The sequence below is a fragment of the Gorilla gorilla genome, chromosome 8, assembly GCF_029281585.2.
Source record: "Gorilla gorilla gorilla isolate KB3781 chromosome 8, NHGRI_mGorGor1-v2.1_pri, whole genome shotgun sequence".
NCBI classification, from domain to species: domain Eukaryota; kingdom Metazoa; phylum Chordata; class Mammalia; order Primates; family Hominidae; genus Gorilla; species Gorilla gorilla.
Window position 1 is genome coordinate 23102517 of NC_073232.2, and position 12617 is coordinate 23115133.

At 44.8% G+C, this 12617-nt stretch overlaps 1 protein-coding gene and 1 long non-coding RNA gene across 3 annotated transcripts in view; one reads left to right on the top strand and one right to left on the bottom strand.

The window, feature by feature from the left end:
* Positions 1–12617, bottom strand: part of FRMD4A (FERM domain containing 4A) — a 685957-nt gene that overhangs the window by 433365 nt on the left and 239975 nt on the right. The gene's annotated exons all lie outside the window — the stretch shown is intronic.
* Positions 1007–12407, top strand: LOC109028592 (uncharacterized). Its single transcript, XR_002007603.3, has 4 exons — positions 1007–1235; positions 5990–6145; positions 10223–10924; positions 11905–12407. It is a non-coding gene; the product is annotated as an uncharacterized lncRNA (long non-coding RNA).

Here is a 12617-nt window from a genome sequence, read left to right on the forward strand (position 1 = left end):
GACCTGGCCAGTGGAAATTCAGTTTCTTCATTTGTCACTCGATGCCTGTGAAAACTTTGCCAAAGCCTGACTTCTTAGAGCTTTGGTTTTCTCATCTATCAAGTGAGAATAATAATAATCATAACAATAATGCCTACCTCACTGATCTCTTAGGGTTGTTATGAGACTTAAAGGGTGCTGTGCAAAGTCTGAAACTGTGCCATAACTCTTTACAGTCATTATTATTAGTATTGGCAAAAATGTCCATTTCTGCACCCCCTTCCATTTGAGTGGTGAGTGTTTTCCTTGCCCTGCTATTAAGAGGTCACTCGTGTCAATGCTGAGAGGCCCATGGAAGCCTGACAGCTTGATGTTGCATCTGTGAGAAGTGATTCATTGGAGCAATCTCCCCTTAAGTTCTGATGAATGCATTAATTTTTAGAAGCAAATCTGTTTGAATTGTGGCTTGATGTCTAATGCTTGGAGGATTATATAATTGAATTGTAGATGCTAAATTGCATCTTCTGAAATACTGAGAAATAGTCCCATTCTCATATAGGCTTAACATCCATCTAGAATATTCCAATTGCTTGTTACTAGGAGAAATGTGTGTTACATGGCAAGCATGTGCTCATGTGGACTCACCCACCTGTGAGGATGGCATAGGTGAGGAAAGAAGAAGATGAGAAAGGTTTTATAAGGTAAACTCAATTGTGAAAACTATTACATGATGGTGGACAATTTCAGCTTCAATTCACCTGATGATGACCCTGGCTTCAATAATTAATGACCCTGTTATCAGATTTCTGAAGCAGACAGCATCTCACTGCAAGGGACCATTTTGATGAATGAATAATCATAATAAATACAAACCACTGGCCAGAGGGTCAACTTCTACTGTCTGCTTAGCTGGAACATGAATGAACCCAGCCATGATTGCAACATTCTCATGGCCATTCTTTTGGAATTCCAAGTAGGAGAAGAACCTGGAGGGTCATTATGCTGTGTCCTTTGTCTTCAGGCAAGATTATCTCCAAACCAACCCAATGGGGTAGAACCCACATTGACACTCTCATGGCAACAGGCTCAAGGCTATTGGGAAATCTTCTGACTTGTGTCAAATCTAACATTTGTCTTTCATTTAGTTGAGACCAATCTACATAAGTCCAGGTTAAAGGGAAGCTTCTTCCCGCCCTCCAGAAGACACAGGCAGTGGCTCAGGTGACCTGCCAGCATGGAACCTGTCTCTCTCAACAGTAAGTTACTGAGCACCTACTACGTGTGAGGTGCTCTCCTGGATGTGTTTCATTTTATAGTATTTGACATCTGTTTTCTCATGTGACCCTCACAACAATTTTATGTGTTTAGGTCATGGTGGGGTGTATGACCATTATAGGATGGATGAAAAAAACGACGCTTGAAGAAGTTATGTGAATCGCCTGAAGTCCAGAAATGGCAAAGTTCAAACTCAGGTCTCCTGGCTCCAAGCCCATGTGTTTCCCCTTCTACTATGTCAACCTCTCCTTGCCCTGGGCTGCCTTGTGGCACCGTCCCTTTCTGTGGAGACTGGTACATCTGCCTTAGTGTCTTCCAGCTGTGTGATGCTTGTGTTAAGGCTCCATATTCTGGAGGTGTCCTGCGAATTCTCCACTGGAAAAGGGAAACAGGACTAACCCTAGGTCTTGAAGGGTTTCCCTTAGAGCTTGAGACAGTCAGAGGAAAGGACTGAGTGTCCAGGGTTTGGCCATCTCTAAGTGCTCTTTTGCTTTTGAAATAGAAATAGACCTTGCATCTGTTGGGCCCATAGTAATAGCTCCTGCTCTAGGTGCTTTTGTGGGCACTGCATGTTAAATCCTCACATCAACCTCATGAGGTGCTGTTGTTACCTCCAGTTGTGGATGGGGAAAGTGAACTGTGGGGAATTTACATACGGAGGTGGCAAATGGCCAAACTGGGATTTGAACCCCTGCCAGGGATCTGCTCTTAGCCTCTTTACCATGTTAAGGAGCCTGGGCTCCAGCACCCTCTCCTTCTGTCTACTGCCCTTGGTCCATAGAAGGAAAAGCCCAGACCTCCTGGTGTCCTGGGCACTCAGAGATAACCAAAGCCTGGAAACTCAGCCTTTCCATCTCAAAAGTGAAAGAAAAGTCAATCAAACAAAAATGACTGAAGTGTTTTCTAATATTTTCATTAATTAAAATTATGGTTCCTGATTTCATCTTTTTGACATCCAACACCAATGTACTAATAATCAAGCCCCTGGAATAATGGTGTTTAATAAAAAGGGTGAAACCTGCAATGCTTTTAGGCAACACATTTACCATGGCTAGAGAGTAGTGGGATGTGTTGGTGTGATTCTGTGTGTCCCTTGGTACGTCAAACACCCACGACACTTAGTAAGACTGTGTGACAACAGCACTGAGCAGTTTAAGTACTTGTAATCTGCTGCCTGGGACCAGGCTGAGACTCAGAACTGGGTGTTCTTGCTTTTTCACATTTGCTGCTGATTATGCTGAGGAATTAGATGGGAAGGTGGGCCAGGGATGGGGCAGATGGGCATATTGAATGTGTACCCAGAAACACAGTGAGGGTCTGTGGTCAAGGATGTGGAGTTTCTATCCACTTGGCAAGGGGTGGGGAGGGTGAGTCTATACAATGAAATCACTCCCTGGGTCCATTGTGCCCAACACCAAGCAAAACATGAGCAGCTGCAGTTAGGAGGAAAAGGCCAAAACCTCCCCTTGGACCTCCTGCCTGGACCTCCCTGCTTTAAGCAGGAATTGAATGTAAAATGCTGTCTGGGCCAGCCCTGCCTGGGTCTGCAAAAGGAGAGGTGCCTGCAGCAGTGGCTAGTGGGCCAGCCCCAGGCAGCACATGAAGCCACAATGATGCCCCAGCTACTGGGCTTGTCACCCACAAAGGCCCCCACTCCAGCCTGCCCCCTACCCTGCAGCTGGAGTGTCTCTGGAGAGGTATTTCCAAACAGCCCATTCCCTGCCCCTCTTCATTTTTGTGTTATGTGCCACCTGAAGGTCTTTATGATGTTCTATATCCCCGCTTCTTCTCCCATGTTGTTTTGCCTCCTATGACATTGGAACTGGCTCCTAAACAAGGGGTTAATGTAGGAAGGGAGCTCCACCTGCCATAATGAGAACCCCCCAGCACCTCAGACTCTTTCTCATCCAGCTCATGGGGAGCAGTGATTTGACAAGCAGGACAAGTTCTATCCTCAGGCCATGTGAGTGCTCCAGCCAAGATGATTGAGCCTCTTCTGGGCTGGGACTGTTTGCCAGTGGTTTGCTGCATCAGATGGCCTTTTGGATCCTGGACACAGCTACAATCACAGAAGCGATCTTGGAAGCCACTAAGCCAGCCCTACCGTTTTGCAGATGAGGAAACTGAAGACTGCGAGGGAGGATATTCAGCTTGAATTTAGGGTCAGCAAAAGGATGCATTGAGGAAAGAGCCCAAGGTGATCAGTGCCCAGTTGGCATCTCTATACCTCATGGTGCTGTCTTCCTGTCCCATTGCCAGGCTTGGATTGTCAAAATAAGGAACTGATCTCCAGGAGATAAATTCGTCAAGTAGAAGACAGGCTTCAAGAAAAGAAAGGCACTCTGTTTTGCAGTGGGGAGCACTCTGCTGGGGGCCTATGCGGCTCAGACGTTGATGGAACCGTCATCTCTGTAAGTGGAGACAGTAAGCACTGTCCTAACTAAATCACAGCTCTTTACTGCTTTTATATAAAGATTACTCATGTTGTAATAATAGCCCATAAATTAATAAGTACCATTAAGTTTATGGGCTTCTCCTAGTCAGAGTCCTTTCTAGCTATCAATTTGGTAGAGTTTAATAAACTCTCCGTGACTTATAAAACCACGGTAGTCAAGTTTTGGTCTGTACTGAGTGGCGTTTCTGATACTGACTTCCTTCTCTACTTGTGTGAAATGAAGGCAAAAGGACCCATAACAACACAATTAGACCACAAGACAGGTGTCAGCTTATCACATTAGACAGCTGGATTAAGGCCAATGTACCTCCTTCAGGGTCTGGGTGCCTGCAACCACTGGGGATCTTGCAAGCATCTAGCAGGATAGGGGAACAGCTCAGATGGAAGAACAGACAACAAACCCACTGCCCACTGAGATTCTGTGAAGGAGAACCCCTGGGCAATGGCAGAATTGAGTGGGAACCGTGGCTGCCCCAACAAGGAACTTAACTTCTCATCTAAAAATCATACCAGTCCTGCATACCTCACAGGAGCAATTGAAGATAAAAATAAGTCAAGGTTCAGTACAAGCTCAATCTCATGGAAAATATGAAAGTGCCATCATCCAATAACCATAATAATCCAGAGCTATGATATACAAAATGTCCTTTATCATGCAAAGCTCTGTGCCAAGCACTAGACATTCATTCTTGTTTTTGATCCCTGCTGCCCTCCTAGCAGGCAAGAAGTCTCGTTCTCCCAAGGCTCAGAGAGGATGGCAACTTGCTTAAGGCGACATAGCCAGCCTACTGTGGCAAATTCAGACATCCAATGCAGGTCATTGACTCCAAAGACCATAGGCCTACACTGCCCCAGACTATTTAACACATCATTTTTATTAGGTTGTATTTGTCCTAATTCACTCCATACATCTTAAAGATTTTCTATCAATGGTCAAAAATACAAATACAGGTTGGGCACAGTGGCTCACGCCTGTAATCCCAGCACTTTGGGAGGCTGAGGCAGGCGGATCACGAGGTCAGAGATCGAGACCATTCTGGCTAACATGGTGAAACCCCATCTCTACTAAAAATACAAAAAATTAGCTGGGCATGGTGGCACGTGCCTGAACTCCCAGCTACTTGGGAGGCTGAGGTAGGAGAATTGCTTGAATCTGGGAGGCAGAGGTTGCAGTGAGCCGAGATTGCACCACTGCACTCCAGCCTGGGCAACAGAGTGAGACTCCAAATAAAAAAAAATACAAACACAATCTAAGATATTTTTATTAATAGCCCAGGCTTGGATTCTGCAAAAGATGTGGAATCTCTGTTGAAAACCAACATAAGTAATTTCAGATAGAACTACTACCAAACTAGATATCAACTTACTTAAGTAGGTTGATGGAACTTAACCTCTCTTTCCTAGGAGTAGCTAGACGTCCTACAGACTTGAAGGGTAGGGGATGAGGGGTAGACATTGAGGATCCTGGAAATGAATTAGTGTTCTTTCCTCCATGCTGTGGTATCTGTTAGGCTGGGTGGTATAACCAGTGGCCCATAGTTCTGCATTTCATTGCAATCCAAGCTGCAGTGAGGTGGAGCTGAGGCCCCAGCACTGAAGTTGAGTGAGGAAAAGGCACCTGAAACTCAGGTGCATTTCAGTTGGTGACTGGTTTTCGTGGGAGCTGCTAAAATGTAAAGAGAATGGCTTTGTAGCCCATAACGCGGAGTCTGCAGTCATCCCTCCCATGGCATTTTTGGAGCTACCCATGACCATGGTAGGTTGCCATTAACAGGGATGGATTTGGCTGTGACTGATCTGCAGTGCCCTCCAAAGGTCTGACAAAGATCTGAGCAAATAGATTTTACAAGAATGTTCATTATTTTGTTCCCAGCACCTAGCAGAGTGTCTTACACATAGCAAACACTGATACATATTTGCCAAACAAGACAGATATTAAAGTCTTAATTTATTGAAACAAAGACTCCAAGAAGCTAAATGCATTAACTTGTTATACATCACGCAGATCTAACTAAGGTGCAAGGTAAGATTTGAAGTTGGGTCTGTCTGACCGTAGAGACCCTGCCTTGATCACTAAAACACTTCTGGAACCTTCTGTGGAGACTGAATCTGTAAGATCCTTGTCACAAGCACCTCAGGTAATTTTGGTGCAAATGGATCACACTTGAAAAAAGGCCATTGTAGTGACATTTGAATGACAGCTGACATGTTTGAGCTCTTACTCTTTCCTCAGCATAGCTGCATAATCTTCTCACCAACTCTACGACTGTTGCGTTCTAGAGATTGAAAACATCAAACCAAACCTGAAGCACTGAGAGGTTGGGTAACCAGCTCTGGTCACTGAGATGGTGAGGGATGGATTCAGAAGAGGTCTCCAGTTGTGACACCGCAGAGGACCTGCTCTTGGCCACCACACTCTACCAGCTCTGCAAGAAGGTGAGGGAGGGAGGGTGGAGTGTGATGGGCTCTTACTGTCTCCATTCGGTTTTGTCTTAGCATAAAGGGAACTGAGTCCTTAGGCCCCTCCAGCAGGAAAGGCTCACAACAGCAGCCCCTCCGGCCCTGGGGTCAGTCTGTATTCACACCTAAGGGCAAGCTAAGTTGTGAATTTGACAGACGACTTGGACAGTGTCTCTAGTTGTCCCGGTTACAGCTGTGGTTAGTGTCCACCGATGGATGAGGAGATGCTTCCGGAAGATTGCTCTCTTAGCCACAATTCCCTCATTTATGGCAGCAAAGCAGGCCAACGATTGCAACAGACAGAAATAAAACAGAAAATCTTGGAATGAGCATCATCCTATAAAAAGCATAGAGTGACATCAATAACGGGTAGACACCTTCTCCCCACCTTCGCACAACTGTAACTTTTTAGTTGTTAAAGGAACAGATGATCGTATTTCTAAAGAAAGAATGCTATGATTCAAGCCCTGGAGTGAATAAAGACTCATTTATGGGAGGTTATACCAAGAGGAAAATAGTAAACGGGCACGTGTTTTAGCCCTTTTAGACTTGTAAATGGTCCACATGTAATGTGCTCCAAAAATGGTGAAATCGTCCAGTAAAGCACTCACAGCCCTGACTGCTGCTTGTGGCATCACGGGGGAAAGTAAAAAGGCCCATGCACAGAGGGCTTTTTTAACTTTTCCTCTAGACAGAGTCTTGATCTGTTGCCCAGGCTCGAGTGCAGTGGCATGATCTTGGCTCACTGCAACCTCCGCCTCCTGGGTTCAAGTGATTCTCTTCCCTCAGCCTCCTGAGTAGCTGGGATTACAGGCATGTACCACCATGCCTGGCTAATTTTTGTATTTTTAGTAGAGACGGGGTTTCACCATGTTGGTCAGGCTGGTCTTGAACTCCTGACCTCAAGTGATCCGCCTGCCTTGGCCCCCCAAAGTGCTGGGATTACAGGCGTGAGCCACTGCACCCGGCTGGGGTTTTTAATTAATATATGCCCTCCTGTACTAAGTATATTTTAAATTTTCTATGTTTTGTGATGTTTTGACATCTCGGGTCTTACAGACTGGAGGAGAGATGTCCTTTCCTGGAGTTAGCTAATTCCTAGAGATCCCAAGCAACTTGCTCATAAGCACACTTTTGATATGCAAAACAACCGGTTCAGAGTTCATACTCCTACCTGCCTCCTTTATCAGGGTCCTGCCATCTGGGACACAACCCTTCTGCCCTAAATCACCCCAGGGCCAGCTACCAGACAACTAGGACCCCCCATATAACCCAGAGCCCACGGAACATATTTGAACTCGTTTGAACCAACCCTAAGCCTGCTCAACTGCTTACCCTGCCTCGACTGCTCCTTCTCCTGAAAACCACCATAAACCTGTCTGTCCGTGCTTTTTCCTCACTCCTTCTGCCTCCTGGCTGACCCTGGTGCTTCCCCGCATGGCCCTGTGTGGCATGGCTTGTCTCCTACTCTTGGGAATTGTCAATAACAAACTATTTTTTCAACGGTAATGATCCCCTGATCTGTTGACCTTGCCACACCTGAATAAAAACCAACCCCTCGGGTACGCTCTGGATCACTTCCTTACTGAAAACCACAATACATTCTTCTAATTCTTACAAAGGGAATCCCGCCTTCATCTGTTTATAAATCAAGAAGTGTTCATCACATGCTCTGAAAACTTTCATACAAAGTAGTTTTCTCGTGCCATCGTAGATGCACGGTTAAGTCTAGGGATGTTTGGAGATGAAGACGCACAACTGACTCCTGACTCCTGTTTACTTAACTGTGTGGCCTCGTGCAGGTTATTCCCTTAAGTCCCAGCTTTGTCATCTGAAAATGCCACGGCAGATGCGCACCTCACGTGGTTGCAGGGTTTCCACGAGCCGATGGATGGAAAGAACCCAGTAGGACGTTGGCTTTCAGTTAATACTGCAAAAATAGTAGCTTTTCAGCAGTTCTTCTCTCCCCAGTCCACAGCCTTGGTACTGTCACTCCACAGCCCCTGGATGAGGCTCTGACACTTTGCAGGGAGGACGCATTCTCATCAGAAAGAGACGGAACGGGTCTCAGAAGCTCGCTTTCAGAGGGCTTGCCTTTCAACTCAAAGCCCATGGGGATGCTGGGGACACAGCCTGCCTCCCATGTGAGAGGCCACCATGCGCCAGAGAGCTCAGCCTGTGGAACACAGAGCAAAATGGCAACTATCTTCCCATCTATTCATTTGTGCTCACTGTCCTGTGGAAACCTCCTCTCTCTGAAACTGGTGGAGTCACAATTTTGGGGCTGGACCATCTGCCTGGTCCCAAATGTAATTCATGAACTTGGAGGGATCTGCATTACTGTTCATTTCAGCAGGAAAAATGATCAATGTATTTCACAGCTTTGAGAATCTGCACCTTTTTTCTGGACTGCGGCAGGCATATATGGGTTCTGGCATTCTGATTAGTAAAGCAGCCAAATTTTCCCTTTTATTTTTTTGCAAAATCCTCTGTCTTCCACTTTAATATGAGTGCCAGTAAATATTTTATGCCGAGGTCTTTTCAGAGCACGGTTTCCTATTTAAAGGCATATACTTCCACCCTAGATATGTATTTCTTTAGTTAATGTACACATGTAACACACATATAAAATAAATGAAAGTAGTATATTTTTCTAGTTATCTCCAAAGAAGTAAAACTAATTAGATAGAATGGAGAAGGGGCTATGCTGATTAATTTAATTATCTGTTTAACTAAAGGCTAAACAGAAAGCTTATTGAGGTTTCTACCCTGGTAATAAAAAAAATCTTTCAAATGTACAAGCCCACTTGTATGCCTTCCGTAGACTGAACATGTAATTAATTTTGAGAATTCAGCTCTGAGCCTCAAGTTCACTAATGTTGAAATCAAGTTTGTTGATATAAAAGATTTGATTGGATTTTCATGCGTTCTAAGAAATGTTAGAAAAAAATTATGTAAAAAAAATCTTCATCGCTTACTTTTTATCATTTGCATCTTATGCTTGGTAAGTGGAACATAGCATTATTTCCCACTAACAGAATTTGGGATAATCAAGTTTAATTAAAAAGTATTTTATCATAAACTCTTCTCATCTCCAGTGCAAAAGGTAACGGCTCTTTCCAACAATGTCTATATTGCCATTTTTGGGCAAAGTTTACTGCCTTCCTTAACCAGGGTACGGTTTAACATCCCAAAGAAAGCCTATCTTGAAAACCTTTTATGACTCAATCTCTTATGAGAGCTTACTTATATAATGTCTGGGGTTTTTTTTTTGTTGTTGAAGAATGATGAGTGATCACCATAACATAAAGAGACACCACTGAGCGGACTCATTCTTGGTCTTCTGTCTGATTCTGGGAGATTCAGAGCTCTGGCTCTGCCACTAACAGCAGGGAGTTGGAGAAATGATTTTACTGCTCTGGAGCTCAGCTTCCTGATTTTGAGGGGGATGTCTTGGAGGTTCTCCCCATATCTGGAATTCTGGGATTATACGGTGCCTTATGCTAGTGGTAGGGGGTGTGTATTGACAACCAAACATCCCGGTTTGCCCAGCATTGAGAGAGGGTTCCTGGGACTTGGGAACTGGGGTGTGAACACTGGAAACTGCCAGGGCAAATAGGAACCAGCTGGCTACCCTGGCTGCGAGGAGTGGGCATGTGGTTTGGTGTGTGTGGGCACAGCCTCTGATTTATAGAATTATAAATTATATGTTAATTATATACTACATAAATTATATTTATATACTTATAGGATTATAAATTATATATTAATTATATAATATAAAAATTATATTTATAAAATTATAAATTATTTATTAATATGTGTTATATATTTATAAAATTATAAATTATATATTAACTTTATAATATATAAATTATATTTATATATTATAAAATTATAATTATAAAATTATAAAATATATATTAATTCTCTTTAATTCCAAGCATTGGGGTGAGAAGGAAGATACACAGGTAAAGTACTTTGTATATTTTCTGGCACAGAAGCACTAAGTAAACATTAGCTATGATTATTATTGTTTTTGTTTTTCTCAAGCGCTTCCACACTTATCATCTCAGAGCGACAGAGCCTATGTGTGTGGCTGAGGTGCTCAGACTGGCAGGTGAAATGACTTCATTAGTGCCCTGGCTCCTGGTGTTGTGAGAGTGGAAACCCAGCCTTCTGAGTTGAAGAACTGGAACAAACATCAGCCCTGACACACTGATCTCAGTTTACCTTTGTGAGAAACAGGAACGAAATGTGAACATCTATTTCAGGTGATGTCATAAAGCCCGACTCAGAAGATGGCTATGATTTCAACAGCCTGTCGGCAGCACGGATTTCAGAGTAACTTACAATCAATAATTAATCTAAACAACAGTGCCGTGTGCACCCCATTATTAAAACAGAAGGGGAAACAAAAGGAGACTGAGAGGATTGCTTTTGAAGGCTCATGTTGCAGCGGCTTCTGCTGGATACTAAAAAGCAAATTATTGTCAGGGGTTGTTTGTCATTCACAGGAGGAATTGGATTCCTTTATGTTTATAAAGTCACCTTGGTATCTGGAAGGAGAGCAGAAACTTAACAGAGCCTACTTTACTTACGAATGTAGGATGCTAATTTATTTGCCTTTTTCTTATATTAATATGCTTATCTGTAAAAAGGGGGAAGAAAATAGGGCTGTTTTGAGGAGATGTGGCTGAGAAAACGGAAAAAGAGAATTACAGGCCTGAAATCCCAGCACTCTGGGAGGCTGAGGTAAGAGGAACGCTTGATTCCAGGGATCTGAGACCAGCCTGGGCAACATGACGAAACCCTGTCTCTATTAAAAAAACGACATTTAGCTGGCTGTGGTGGTGTGCATCAGTGGTCCGAGCTACTCAGGAGGCTAAGCTGGGAGGACTGCCTGAGCGTGGGCGGCCGAAGCTGCAATGAGCCATGATTGTGCCTCTACTCCAGCCTGGGTGACAGAAAAAGACTCTTCCTAAAAAAAAAAAAAAGGAACGACGAATCAGGCCAGGCACGGTGGCTCAAGCCTGTAATCCCTAATCCTAGAACTTTGGGATGCTGAGGCTGGTGAATCACCTAAGGTCAAGGGGTCAAGACAAGCCTGGCCTACATGGCAAAACCCCATTTCTACCAAAAAATGCAAAAACTAGCCAGACGTGGTGGCGCATGCCCGTGGTCCCAGGTACTTGGGAGGCTGAGGCAGGAGAATGCCATGAACCTGGGAGCTTGCATGAACCCAGGAGGCGGAGCTTGCCGCGAGCCAGATCACGCCACTGCACTCCAGCCTGGGGGACAGAGCAAGACTCTGTCTCAAAAAAAAAAAAAAAAAAAAAAAAAAAGTAAAATAATCACTTCCACTCAAATCCTGGGTTCACACTGTTTTCCCCAGGAGGGACTAGAGGTCCATAAAGAGGCAGTCACCGTCCGGGCTCACACAGCTAAGGTGTGGAGGAGCAGGGGCGGGGACCAGGGGTGTGGCTGGAGGCTGTGTGCTTGTCAGTTCTCCAGCTGCCTGTAATAATAAGCCTGATGCTAGCTTACCCAGAAGGGGCGAAGATAAGCGCAGGGGTGGGATGGGGGCTGCTGAGCAGAGCCTGGAAGATGAGTCCTCATTGAGGAGGAAGCCCATGGAGTTGGCCCAGTGATGATAAAATCAGCTGGGAAAGTCGATGGACTTTCCCAGCTGATGTTACCAAAGCTTCCTTCTGACTGTACCTGTTTTCCCACAGGCCCCTGGCGCTGGTTCTCTCTGGAGGTTGAGTTTCCGTGGGGAGAGAAGAGTGCCCAGCGTGACCACCGTTGGCTGACTTCCCATGCATTATTCCTTGTTTCCCCCGCTGGGGCCCAGCCCACCAGCCCCGCAGTGCATGAAGCCACTTATCACCACGGTTCCCAGAGAGGACGGGCTGGCCCAAGTCTGCATTGTCACCTGCTCTGGGGAAAACAAAGCCCTCTCCCCCGCCCTCCCCGCAGCGTGCTGGGCACAGGGCCAGCCCGTTCTATGTTTTCAGTAAATTTTCAAACATGCTGGTTTTGGTGGCAGCTTTTGCAGTGATTATCTCATTAGGCGCTTGGCCCTGAAACACCTTATTTATTGTGGATTGAAAAAAGTTCACCTTTTCAAGCAAAAAAAAAAAAAAAAAAAAAAAACAGAAGAAAGAAATAAAAGAACCAGACTGTAGTTTCCCTGGAAAATTTTCGCTTGTGGGAAAACACCTCCCTGGCCCGTAGAGAGACGCCATCACCAACAGTGTGGAGTTATCAGATGGGACTGGCCCAGCTTTGTGGGGCCGGGGCACACAGTGCCAATGTCCAGGTAGTTTCCAAACCGTGTTTTGTTTCCTCTGTCCTCTTTATAAACCCACGGATTGAACCTCATGGGCCCACAAGTTCCTGATTGCTTTGTATATATTGTACAGATTTTTTCAGGAAAATAAAATAG